Source organism: Hippichthys cyanospilos, chromosome 2 (genome assembly GCF_059441005.1).
Source record: "Hippichthys cyanospilos isolate Australia breed blue-spotted pipefish chromosome 2, RoL_Hcya_1.0, whole genome shotgun sequence".
Taxonomy (NCBI): domain Eukaryota; kingdom Metazoa; phylum Chordata; class Actinopteri; order Syngnathiformes; family Syngnathidae; genus Hippichthys; species Hippichthys cyanospilos.
The window spans coordinates 17,922,091-17,934,678 of NC_142370.1; positions in this window are offsets into that span (position 1 = coordinate 17,922,091).

Here is a 12,588-nt window from a genome sequence, read left to right on the forward strand (position 1 = left end):
ATTATGAAGTGCTTCGAGAGAGTGCTGCTGACCTACATTTAGAGCAGCATACACAATGTACCCCTTTCAGTATGCCTACTGATCCAACTGGTCCACCAAGGATGTCATCGCCCTGTCAGTTTGCCTACGCACCAGGAGAAATCGGACTCTTGCCTCAGGATTATCTTTATTGTCTATGGCTCTGCGTTCAATACAGTCATCCCCCAAAACTCACAAACTACACGCTACCCTCTACGGCCGGCTACAGGACCTTCTGACTGGCAGGCCTCAGTTTGTCAGGATAGTGAACAGAACAGGACCTGCCAGCGTCAACAACTGCACAGCATAGGGGAGTGTTCTCAGTCCCATCCTCTGCACCCTGTGATGGACATGAAGAAAGAGAAGAGGACTCATCAGCTACTGCTCAGGTTGGAAAGTAGAGAGGGGGAGCAGGTTTATGTACCTGGCCATTCACATCAGGGAGGACCTCCGCACTGCACAGATGGGGAAGAAGGCTGAAAAACCTCCCCATCGTCAGCACCTTCTACAGCTGTGTTACTGAGTCCATCCTAACCAGCTACATCACTGTGTGATACGGCAGCTCTACTGTTATGGACTGCAAACGCCTGCAGTGAGTGGTCAAGACAGCATCTAAGATCACCGGGACTCCCCTGCTCCCTCTGCGGAGGATCTTTCAGCATCGAGTCCACAGGAGAATTGCCTTCATCGTCCAGGACCTGACCCATCCCCAATGCAGACGGTTGCACTCTCCTCCAGGAGTGTAAAATGCAAAACTAATAGATTCTTCTTCCCCTCTGCCCCTCTTCAACAGATCTGAAACAATATCATTTAAATAATACCACCAACTACCCCATACAACTGGGACTGTGCCAAGACCTTGTGCCTAATATCAGACTGTTCACGCTGCTCATTCCTTGCACACTACTTGTAATTAGCTCTATTTAACCTATCATGCACATATGCACATTATTTAACCTAGCATGCACACATAGTATTGTAGGAAGTATTGTAGAAATCTGTACACAACCTACCTATTTACACTTCACACATGTGTTCTGTTACTATTTTACTCTGTTTTGTCTTAACTTGGCACCTTATTTTATATGCCATTCGTATGAATGGCAAAGGAGGAATTCCAATGAATTTCAGAGAAACTTGTTTTTACATTGTGCACATGACAAAAAAAAAAAACACTTTGACTATGGGGTTATGATACCTAAAACAACCGCATTGGTAATTTCACAAATCATTTCTTTTTGTCCGTGTTCTCAAGCAATGTTCTCAAACACACATTTCTAATACAATGCCTCTCTATGCCACAGAACTCTTGTGCAGTCTGACTTCTTTTGTAAAAGCAGCTCCAACTAATGATGGTGCTTGCCAGAGACATATTGATTTTTCCCTCGACTGCCTCAGAGGCTGCTGGTCCCTGTCCTTCAAATACACTATGATAGGCTAGGGCCACTGTGCAGCCTGGAGAGGTCCGCTGTCACAGCCAGTGTTCAGGGACTGTCTGATGAATCCTCCTGTCGCTTTAATTATGCAGCCATTCACTCACTGACTCTGCCTTTGTGTGTGGGTGCGTGTGTATGTGCGTGTTTTTTAAATTTTCCGAACAGAACATTTGCGAATAGTGGTGGTCATTAGGGTTGCAACTATCATATCTTTAGACTCGTTTATCCTATCAATTAATCCATTAAATAATTGAGTGCCCCTGAAACAAAACAAAAAAAAATAAATAACATTGATTTTGTTTTATTACTTTCATAATCTCCTATGGTTGGACATGAGTTGCGGTCAATAGACATAACTACTCTTTCTTTGTTTGTTATAGTGAATACATACAACTGATCATTATTTCTTATCTCTATACATATGAATATTTAAAAACTAAAGCATTGATACACTACTGATAGCATAAACACACTAGTGATTATGATTTAAGGTCAACAAACACTAACTCGTAATTTGTTCACACACACACATTGTCCAATGTACACTACACATGTAGTAGTGTCCTTGTAGGGCCCATATCCTGCTGTAAACACTCCGCTTATTCTCACTAGGGTGCCAGGTATGCTGGTGCTTGCCCTGTCTTTGGGCAGTAGGCGGGGGACATCCTGAAGTGGTTGCCAACCACTTCACCAACCCTACACCAACCAAGTGTAGGGCACACATAGATAAATAACCATCCACACACCCAACCACACCTAAGGACAATTTAAAGCACTACTTGTCGGGCATGCATTTGGAATATCAGAGGAAACCATCTTGCCCGGGGAAAACCCAAATGGGCACGTGGAGAACATGCAAACTCCACACGGAGATTGAACCTGGGATCTTTGAACTGCGAGGCGGAGGTGCTAACAAAACTGCAACTGTGCCACCCCTGAAATATATTCATATAAATCACATTTGGCATAATTTCTTTATGAATATGTGTTGTATGTTGCTGATATTCCTAAACAGGGAGATCAATGTGTATTTTATGGAAGCCACACCTCTACCCGTGTGGCTGCCTCGCCCCCTTCATAATGTCGTCATCCATCTATCCGTCTAAAACCTCTCATCGTTTCGAGGGTTTTGATGCAGGAGCATATTCCAGTGGAGTCAATAAAGGGGATAAAAACAGGGATTTCACTGTCATAAAAATGCAAACAAGTGTTAATACACATCTTTCAGTAAAGCTCGTTCCTCCTGGCCAGTTGTAACCCGAGGGAAGCCAGCATTCATAACAAAAGTTGTGAGCGCATTATTTACTACTGATGTTTATTGTCCAACTGTGTGCTCTCAAACACACATTTTTGCCGCGCAACATGGCGGATGAACTATTGCTTATGGAAGTTCACCAGTACTAACACCTTTCTGATTCGGCTGAAAAGGACAAACCATGACCTAAGTACCATAAACAACTCCTGACGAACACTGGGGAGAAATGTTAAGTCTGTTGAAAAAAAAAAAAAGTCTGTTAAAAAAAAATAAACGCTTGGTTGAATTTAGATCGTTGGGATCTACTGAGATTCTCTAACTCTCTAACTCTTGTAAGTGTTGTTTGTATGCTGTAGACTCTATTTAGAATATCACTTGACTGCGGGCGAAAGCTACACTGAGTATAAAGTGCTGCAAAACGTGCGCCTGCACATCAACACTTCTGACATCCTCAGGTTTTTGGAGGTGTCTTTCTCTCTGGTATCATTACAACACTATGTGTGTGCAAATATGTCCCTGTAGAAAATGGTGGCACAAACATGGCTCCAGCGCACGTTCGAGCTGGATATTTTTTAGCTGATATTTAAAAATTTGACACACCTGACTTGGTCAACTTTTACTCCCAGGCTTAGTAGTCATATAAAACAACCTATTGGTAGATAGCACTTTATCCCAGTCATTTTCATAAATAGGGCAATGTTGTGAACATCTATAACTTCATTTGACAGTTAATTTATAGGAGGAGGGGGCAGTTATTTATGGCAAAACTTGAATGATCATAGGACATGAGGTTTATCAAATGTATTTAGAAATGATGAGTGGTTCTGAAAATTGGATGGATGGATGGATGGATGGATGGACGGATGCAAAATTGAATATTATTATTGCAGCTTACTGAGTCAAAGTAGTTTTGAAACTCTTCTTTGTTAGTGTCTTCATGGCTGTCACAGTGCCCCCTGTTAGCCATATCTTAATGAGGTTTTAGTCGACAAGACGAGACCACCACTTGCGCCGCGCACAGTGGGCCCCATCACACGTGCGTACGGTTCCGCATACTTTAAGTTATGTTTTTACTGTGCGGTGGTTTACATCCAGGCACGACGGCATGAAGCTTTGCTGCAAGAGACAGCGCACGACATGTGTAGGCGTAAGACTGAGAGGAAAATGTGCAGGGATAAGGGGGGGAGGGTGATAAAAAGAGAAGTAGGACGAGAACGGGATGAGATGAACTGGCTGCCTTCCTCCTCCTCTTCCTCCTACCATCTTTGTCTCAGAGGAGATGGAGGAACATGAGCGCAGGCCAGCATTTCCACAAATTAAGCTATTGCTGCATCCCGACTACTCCTGCCAATACTTTAGTGCTCGCTTGTCATTAACATATAACTACACCAGCAGGGGCAGCAGGCAAGACAAACAAATACCAAGCATCGTGAATCACAAAACAATGCTTGGCTACCATATTGCCTTACTATGTTGGTTTGGATTCTATAAAAAAAAAGAAAGAGGGGAAAGGTATAGTGGATCTATTGACTTTTTCAATGAGGAGAGGCAAAGGAGAGGGGGAAGCATAAAAAGGCAGAGGATGGTGCTTTGTGCTTCAGGGGTCTATTAAAAAATGAATCAAAGGCCTTCTGGCATTCCCATTGAAAAATGGAACTCACAGCCTACCCTTTGACTGAGGAGAAATGGAAGAAGCAATAGAAGCAAGGGGAACTATCAAGAGCAGAAACTACAATGATGTTGTTATGCCACGCTGAAAGCGGAAGCCCATGAACACATGCAAATTTACCTTTCATTCACTGCCTGTGAACTGTGCCCTCTCTGATGCCACAATCAGAATTGTTAAATATACTTCAAAAATTGAAGTAAGCGTGTCAATGATGTACAAAAACAAGAATTTCATTGAACTCGTTGTCACGCGAAGAGCAATAGACCTAGAAGCAGAAAGGACACAGAAGTAAAATAGAGAGAAAATTCTTTGGGCTCTAATTTTGTGATCAGGCGCAAGACTGGTGATAGGCGAGGCGCGGATGTGGTCAGGGTGGGGCCAGACTGAGATTTGGCAATTTGGCAGCTCGGCATAGTTAGACTGAGGTGGTGTCCACCATGTGCATTTTGAAGCAGCCGGCTCCCATTGTGCAATCAGAGCGAGCCCTCCGTATCCCTTTAAATGTGGTGCACCTGACTCGCGCAGACAGTCCCAGGTGGCCAAAAATTGAAGGACACCCACATTCACCCAGAGGAGTCTGAGGCGCTTGTTTGGGAAGTCGAAGCTCAGCGAAGTACGTATAAACGAAACGGCAAGTAGACCTCCTCAGGCAGACGGTGTCGAATTGGCCTGGGAGGAAGTCACAGCTGTTGTGAATGAGTCCTCCCACGGCACACTGAGAAGCCTGCCTAGTATAAGAAGCGCTTCAATTATGTTAGGCGGCTGGCCAAGGGCAAAATAGCAAGCTCCCTCTGTGAAGAGCAGCGAGTAACTATTGGTGGGGCCACGCTTCCACCTTGTACCATCAATTAAGTCAGGAAGGCTTTTCTTGCGTGCAGGCCAGTAAATCACTACAATCACTGGTCCAGATTTACAAATGGGGATGCACAAAATTACTTCAAGTGTTTTTTTAACAGAATTCCTGCATGTACCCACAAATTTGAAGAGACAGTGTACAATATTTGTGCTGTCTAGAGATGAAATACGAAAAAAAAAAAAAAAACGATGTGTGAGATCACACGTCCCAAGGCAACTCCAAATATACTACATTTGCAAAGTTTTTTTTCTTATGCAGAAAGATGGCGGTAGAGCATGTTAACATCTTGCTTGGCTTGGTACAACTTCCATTCATCCATCCATTTTCTACAGCCACTGTTCCTCACACGGGTCGCAGGCTTGCGGGTGCCTATCCTAGCTGTCTATGGGCAGTAGGCGAGGGACACCCTGAACTGCTTGTCAGACAATTGCAGGCCACGCAGAGACGGACAAGTATTCATGCGCCCAGTCACACGCACGCAAGCATGTTTTTGGATTGTGGGAGGAAGCCGGAGCCTGAAGAGAATCCACGCGGGCCGGGTGGATTTGAACTCCGGTCCCTCGAACTGTAAGGCAGACGTGCTATTCACTGCCCCACCGAGCCGCCCGCTTGATACACCGTACGCAATACTGTATAATTATTCGGGATGGGATAAGACCTTGCACAACAAGATCTCGCAAGATTAAAGCGCCACGAGATTTCTTTCCCCCGCAAAGCACGAGTTTATCAAAATTATGGCCAACCACTGCAGCTTACATGAGCATTTTGGTTAAAAAAAAGAAAAAAAAGAGCCTTCAACATAAGCAGCTCTCCTGTTATACATATTTGCAAGCTAAAGTGTTACATTTCTAGCAGTCTGCTCAATAAAAGGGAAACTTGTATTCATTATTTATTATATTAATTTTACTGTATACTTGTATTACATTTACACCTGATTTAAATATTTGCTAAAGCCGTTCCTTAATTATTGTGAAAACTCATATAAACTGGTAGCACTTCATGATACTCAGTACCAAAGAAGTAGCTCTCCGAGTAATATAACGACATTCCAAAACAAATCGTGTTCCAAAGTTGATAAAAGTCAGACACAGCCGGCAAAGCTCTCTTGTTTTCATTTTTTTTGTCCATCCCCAAACGATTAGCACTCCATAGGGTAGGTTAGGGGATACTTGGCTGATTGTATTATTTTTTTTGCAGGGGTACATCACCTTTGTGCTACGACGTCACAGTAGAGTGTATACCTAGTGACATGAAAAGAGGGTTCTTTTGAATGACTTTGTAGGAACGACGTGAGGTGAAAATGTCGGCGAAGAGTTCCAACTTGATGTAACTTGACAGTGTGAAGCGGGGAGGTGGCCCGCGTTGATCAAGCCGGAAGGTGGCCCGCGATCTAAGGGTCTTCCGGTTAAACGTTACAGCTGCGCAGCCCTGCGCGCAACCTGAACTTTCACACCTCCCGAGCACGAACTGTCCAAGGTGCCTTCGGGCGCTTCAGCTCTCTCAATCAATATTTCAGCGCGCCGAGGCGTCGCTCAGCCTCCTTCCAAGCTGGAGCGCTGCCAACAGCAAGTTTCATCCCTACCAACAGCCAGCCTACGCACACATCCGCAGCGGCATTAGCAAGCACAGCACAGCACAGCGTTTCGCAAAGCTTTGTTCTGCCTTGCCAGGTGCAATCATAAATAATGGGAAGGCACTGCCCGTGGCTCCGTTTGAGTTTGATACGCGGTCGTAAGATAATAAGCATTTTAAATGCCTTTTGTTTTAAAGGAGCACTTGACTTGTGCCCTCTTAACCCTTTAGGTGCCAGCGCTATTTGAAAAGGTTATAGCTTGATAATGGTTAGAGATAAAGATACACTGTGTCAATGTTGCTTGGTGCAATTTCCCGATTTTGGCGTCAAGAGAGGACAGTTTAGCGGATGATAATCACGTGCTGTAAAAATACAATACATTCTTTGGATACGTTTGCTCTGACTCATAAGAACTAACGTTTTAAATGGGACCTTTGATTAACTGCCCATCAGTATACCAGCCTATACACTATGCTCTTTAACGGATACAATAGTACAGCATTTACGACGTTCATATATACAACATTCATATATCCATTTAGTAAACTGTGAACATGTACTGACTTTTACAAGGACATGATTCTGCTTAACGCGGCATGCGTGTCACACCGTATTTATTCAGTTATGTATTTGAGTCAACACCGTCATCGACCAATGACTTGGTTTCAGCGCACTCAACTCTATATTTTCTCGGCTCTAGTTTGTTTTGGTTCTTGAATATATTGAAGAGCGCCGTATGAAAAGTTGCACGCTGTATAAAATGAAAGAATGAATGAATAATTCAAGAAATGTGATATGCATATAAACTGATCAGTGTCTTCAAATGTAAGGGTCATTATTTCATTGCCCCCAGGCAAAATGTGTTGAGGAATGCCTCTTGTGCTGCATGAATGCAAATTAAAACAAACAAAAATATCACAGTATAGTATTTGTCAGATATTATTCAGGATTATGTCCGGGTTTTTTGGTTTGCTTTCTTTCCCATAACATGCGTGGCAACTTAGTTAGTGATGATATTGTGGTTTTCTCCAGTGGCATCCCTGCAGGCGTCGTGCGATCCAATTCCTACTCTTTGGTGACATGTGAATGGCTGTTAACGGCCGGCAACCACTTCATCTTTCCTGGTCAGCTGAGGTAGACCCTAGTCACATGACCTACAACACTTTAGGCAAGATAGAATAGGCAAAATTTCTATAAGGATATTCTTTAAGCTTTGTGTCACATATGTTGTAGAATACTAGCCTATTTGAAAATCCTACGAGATCAGCAGAATTTGAAATGGGCTGGTTAAAAATGTGATCATAGATCCATCGACTTCACTTTGGTAGTTTTTTCAACAATTTTATCTGTATCCATGCAAATGTGTAGCCTGTATCTCACGGACAATCAGCAGTGCTCATTTTACCTCTGAAAATTGTTTGGTGCCCGGGACTCACGACACTAAAAAACTATGGGTCCCAACAAAAATGTTTGGAGTCCGAAAAATTCCGAACAAAGTAAGTCCAAGGTTCATACTGCAATTACAAGATGTGTGCAAAAAACAGTAACAGATAATAACAAATCTCACAGTAAAATTTAATACAATAGAATGAACTAAAGATATCAACTTCCTGATATCGCAACCACTGATACAACGGTACAATTTGGTAGAAAATCCCACTTTTTACTTTGTTGGTTTGATTGGTTTCGACATGTCTGTTTTGCTTCTGAAGCATTTTGCTTAGCTTCTTTACTTTCTGGCTCATTGATACTTGATTGTGTATTATTTGACTCGTCACTGATACGAAAAAATAGCTGCGTTTACTTTGTTTTCAAAATAACACTTTTTTTAGAGGGACAATTTTAGAAGGGGGGGGGTTGAAAAGTAAGAACAAGCAAGTCCACGGAATTAAATTAATCTATTAAATTGGACCTTTGAACCAATATCACTAAAACAGAATTATTACCATACTATTATTAACATCCCAGTATGAGATAGCTGGCATCGTTTGGTGTTGTGCGGTGGTGTTGCGCAGCACATTCTTAAACAGCTGGCTGCTTGCCACTATGAAAGAAAAGACGGCCCAACGCCGGCCTAATGCGAAAGGGGTACGCTTACCGATGAGAAAAAAAAAAAAAAAAGCAGCCCACATAGCCTCGCCAGTCTCCAAAGTCTGGTCGTAGCCCCAATTGTTATGCTCGGCACGTGGGAACGTTTTTCAATTGTGAAGAAAAAAAAAATTAAAAAATGTCTTTTTTAAATAAATACTATTCTGTACCGTACACACACCGTAGTTCTGTGCTACTTAAGGTTGGTTTCACTTGTTCTCAATGGCCAAAATCCTTCAGTTCACCATCGCATCCAGCTAACATCCTCGGATTGCAAAACCCGCCAGATGACCGAGAGGCAGACACGTCCCGTAGCGCCCACGGTGACAGCCTCTGACATAATGATGTATGCCGCAGCTGCTTTGACAGGCGGCACGCTGAGACGCTGATCATTTTTGTCAAGCTGAGATGGCAAAATGTGGCAGCGACCCATAAATATTGAACCCACCTCATAGGAGATGGGGGCAATGACCTGCATTGGATGATTGGGGACAAGTGTGACGAGTGTGAGTGTGACTCTTCGTCCGCATGTGTGCTTGTGTGTACTAGCCTTCAGGTTGCTACTCCTTCATTAAGACTGGAGTCCAGGATGTAGACAACATTTTCAGGATTGTGTCAATATATGTTGTGGGAAAAATAGGCTTGCTTAGATTCATTACTTCATATATCAATTAGTTTTTCATGAATTAATTTGTTTGAGAAATCAGTGTCCAGGCCGGTCAATGCACATTTGAACTTTTAACTCAATAAACGCGTCTTTAGTTGATACCAAGATTATTATGTGAATTTATATTTACGTGAATTTGTATTTTTTTATAGCGTGTCTGTACTATGCACACAACACATATACTACATGCAGCATCTCGGACATCATTAACTACTGATTAAGCGGTTGAGAAATGAAAAATAAGATCACAAATATACCTTTTCATATAATCTAAATATGATAAGAGGGCTCGCTAACACAGTTGGTTAGCATGTCCACCTGTGAAGGGAATCATATATTAAGTTGTTATCAATATGTGCTTATTTCTTGTCTAGAAGAGTGTGCATTGCTAGCCGTCTATGCAGTCCTCGTTCATCTCGTCCCGGTCCTTAGATAAAGCAGGAAAGTGTGACCTTGGCCCCGCTGTTGGTGGCGCTCGGCTCGGTTGGCTCTTTTATTATGTCTTGCATTGTGCAATGCTTTGCTGAATGAATAAAAAGCAGTCGGGGACGCTTGAAAATGCTGTTGGCAACGCATGAGAATGTACGCCAAGCTTTTCCCTTTGGCCAGGCGGAGAAAAGTCAATCTTGGCTGGTCTGAGTTACTATTTTGCTGTTTAGCAGCAGGGCTTGTGTCTTAGACTACTTTTAAAGATAACCCTGACACTACCTCACAGTTCAGGGAGAAAATTTCACAAGGGACAAAAGTTCAAATTCACCTCGCTCTTCTTCCCGTGTGGAGTTTGCATGTTCTCCCCGAGCCTGCTTAGGTTCTCTCCGGGTACTCCCGCTCATTCCCTTCTTCCAAAAACATGCATGCGGGTGCGTTCGAGATACTAAATTGTCCTTGGGTGTTATTGGGTGTGTGAATGGTTGTTCGTCTGTCTGTGCCCTGCAATTGGCTGGCAACCAGTTCAGGGTTTCCCTCGCCCGCTGCCCGGAGTCAACTGGAATAGCCTGTGAGCCTAAGCAGCTCTCGAAAATGGATGGATGGATGGATGGATGGATGGATTCCAGACGTTTAATCTCGAGTAGCAATTTTATTGTTTCATTTGACTTTTTCCTTATTTTTGTTCTTTTTTTCCAAACAGTTTGCACTCGCAAGTATTTTAGTGCCTAATTACGTTTATTTACTTCTTCCGCCGGGAAGGGGTGGAGTCACCGGCCAGGCACACCTGCGTCCCATTACAATCGAGGGCTTTAAAAGCCGTCCGGTGCGGGAGAGCAACCGACGGGTTATTCCTTTGCCACGCTTCACGCGGCTCAGTGATTTCTCCAGCGTTCCCATCTCGCGTTCACCCTCACGTCTTCTTCCTTGCTTTGTATTTTGCTTGTGTTTTTGGTATCCCTTGTTGATGAATTTTCTTTGCTACTTTGTTCTAATTGTTCTCCTTCTGAGTCCGCTCCCTCATCGCCTCTCCGTTGCCGTTGGATTCTTTCTGCCCAGGCCTTTTGCCTCTCTTTCATTTGGTACTTTTTGTTTTCAGTTGTACTTTACCTTTTCAATGTTGTTTTGTTTTGTCACGCTTGGCGTGCACCCTGATTTAATAAACAATTTTAATTGGCTTTTGACTCGTGTGTCTGGTTGGGGTTTATTTGCTTCCTGGTCCTGGGGTTATTTGTGACATAATCGTTTAAAAATCGTAGTAACTGATTACTTTATCATTAACTATAGAAATTGATTACTTCTTAATTCATTTAGTAGCAATTATGTTTAGACCCTCCTATCGCCAAACCTTTGAAGAAAAAAAGTAAATAAGTAAGTACCTGCGATGGAAAAGCTGGAAAAAAAAAAAAAACTTTTATTTTTCATATCTTTTGTATTGAATGAGTTAAATATGGCCTCCTTTGATGGTTTTATTTTCACCTTTCATCCAAAGTTTTGTTGTTTCAAACCATCCTATTGCGTGACCACGTTAATAATATAATAATATACTGTAGTAGTGACCCCATGTTCATTATGGAGCTCTGTGAAGATAGTGTTGTCGTACTTAAAATGCAATTAATACAGTAAATCGATGTAATAGCTTTAATCCGAACAAAAGTATCATTTTTTCAGGGTCAAAGTCTATAAATAAAATCAATTTGGAGAACCTCCCAAGGGTGTCACAAGGCAAGGCCTTAAGAATACGTTGAAAGTTCATAGAGAGGTGAAAGAGTCTTTTTTTTCTTTTTTTTCTTTTCTAGTGACCCGAATTTACAATTGAGCGTGATTTCAGAACAACACCGTGTTGTTTGCATCTGAAGCTGCTCATGCTATGGAGCAAAAGATTATCAAGTGCTAGACTTTTGTTGCAACTTCAGAATAAATGCGTGCTAAGGTCATTTGTGTCATTGACTACTTGATGTGGTACTTCATTTTTGAAGCATCGGCTGGCCTAGCTGTTTTATTATAATGTAGTGGCTTGACATTCTCCCATGTATTTCATCTGGCCCAACAAGCTAAAAAAAAAAAAAAGATTGAATGCCATCGCTGAATGCCCTGTACATATGTCCAGCCTGCCCAGGTCATTACTAGAAAGTAACTAAAGAACGTTTTGTGATATCATGGCAAAAGAAGCAATATTAGATTATTTAATAAAAAATTATATAAAAAAAATACGTAACAGTACTTCACGGGCGAAAGAGAATATACTGCATGTATATGTACTACAAACAGGCAGTGCACTTGTATTACTGTAGTATATGGTATGTGCAGCTGATGTGTTTGATTTGCTCCCAGTGCCACAATTCCCAACCAGCAATTTTTTTTATTTGATGAATTAAACATAGCTTTGTAATTGACTATACATTATAAAACAGCAGGAGACATGGAGTGCTGAGGAAGACTAAGAGCAGCAGAAAGACTTTAGAGACTAATGAGCTCGCTGCAGGATGTTCTTCCTCATGTGACTGCTGGGTCAGTCAATAGACGTGCAAGCAGGACTGCTGCTGTCTGACGGCTGGGCCAGGTCTGCTCATGTCATGAGCTGGTAAAGTTTTGTGAAA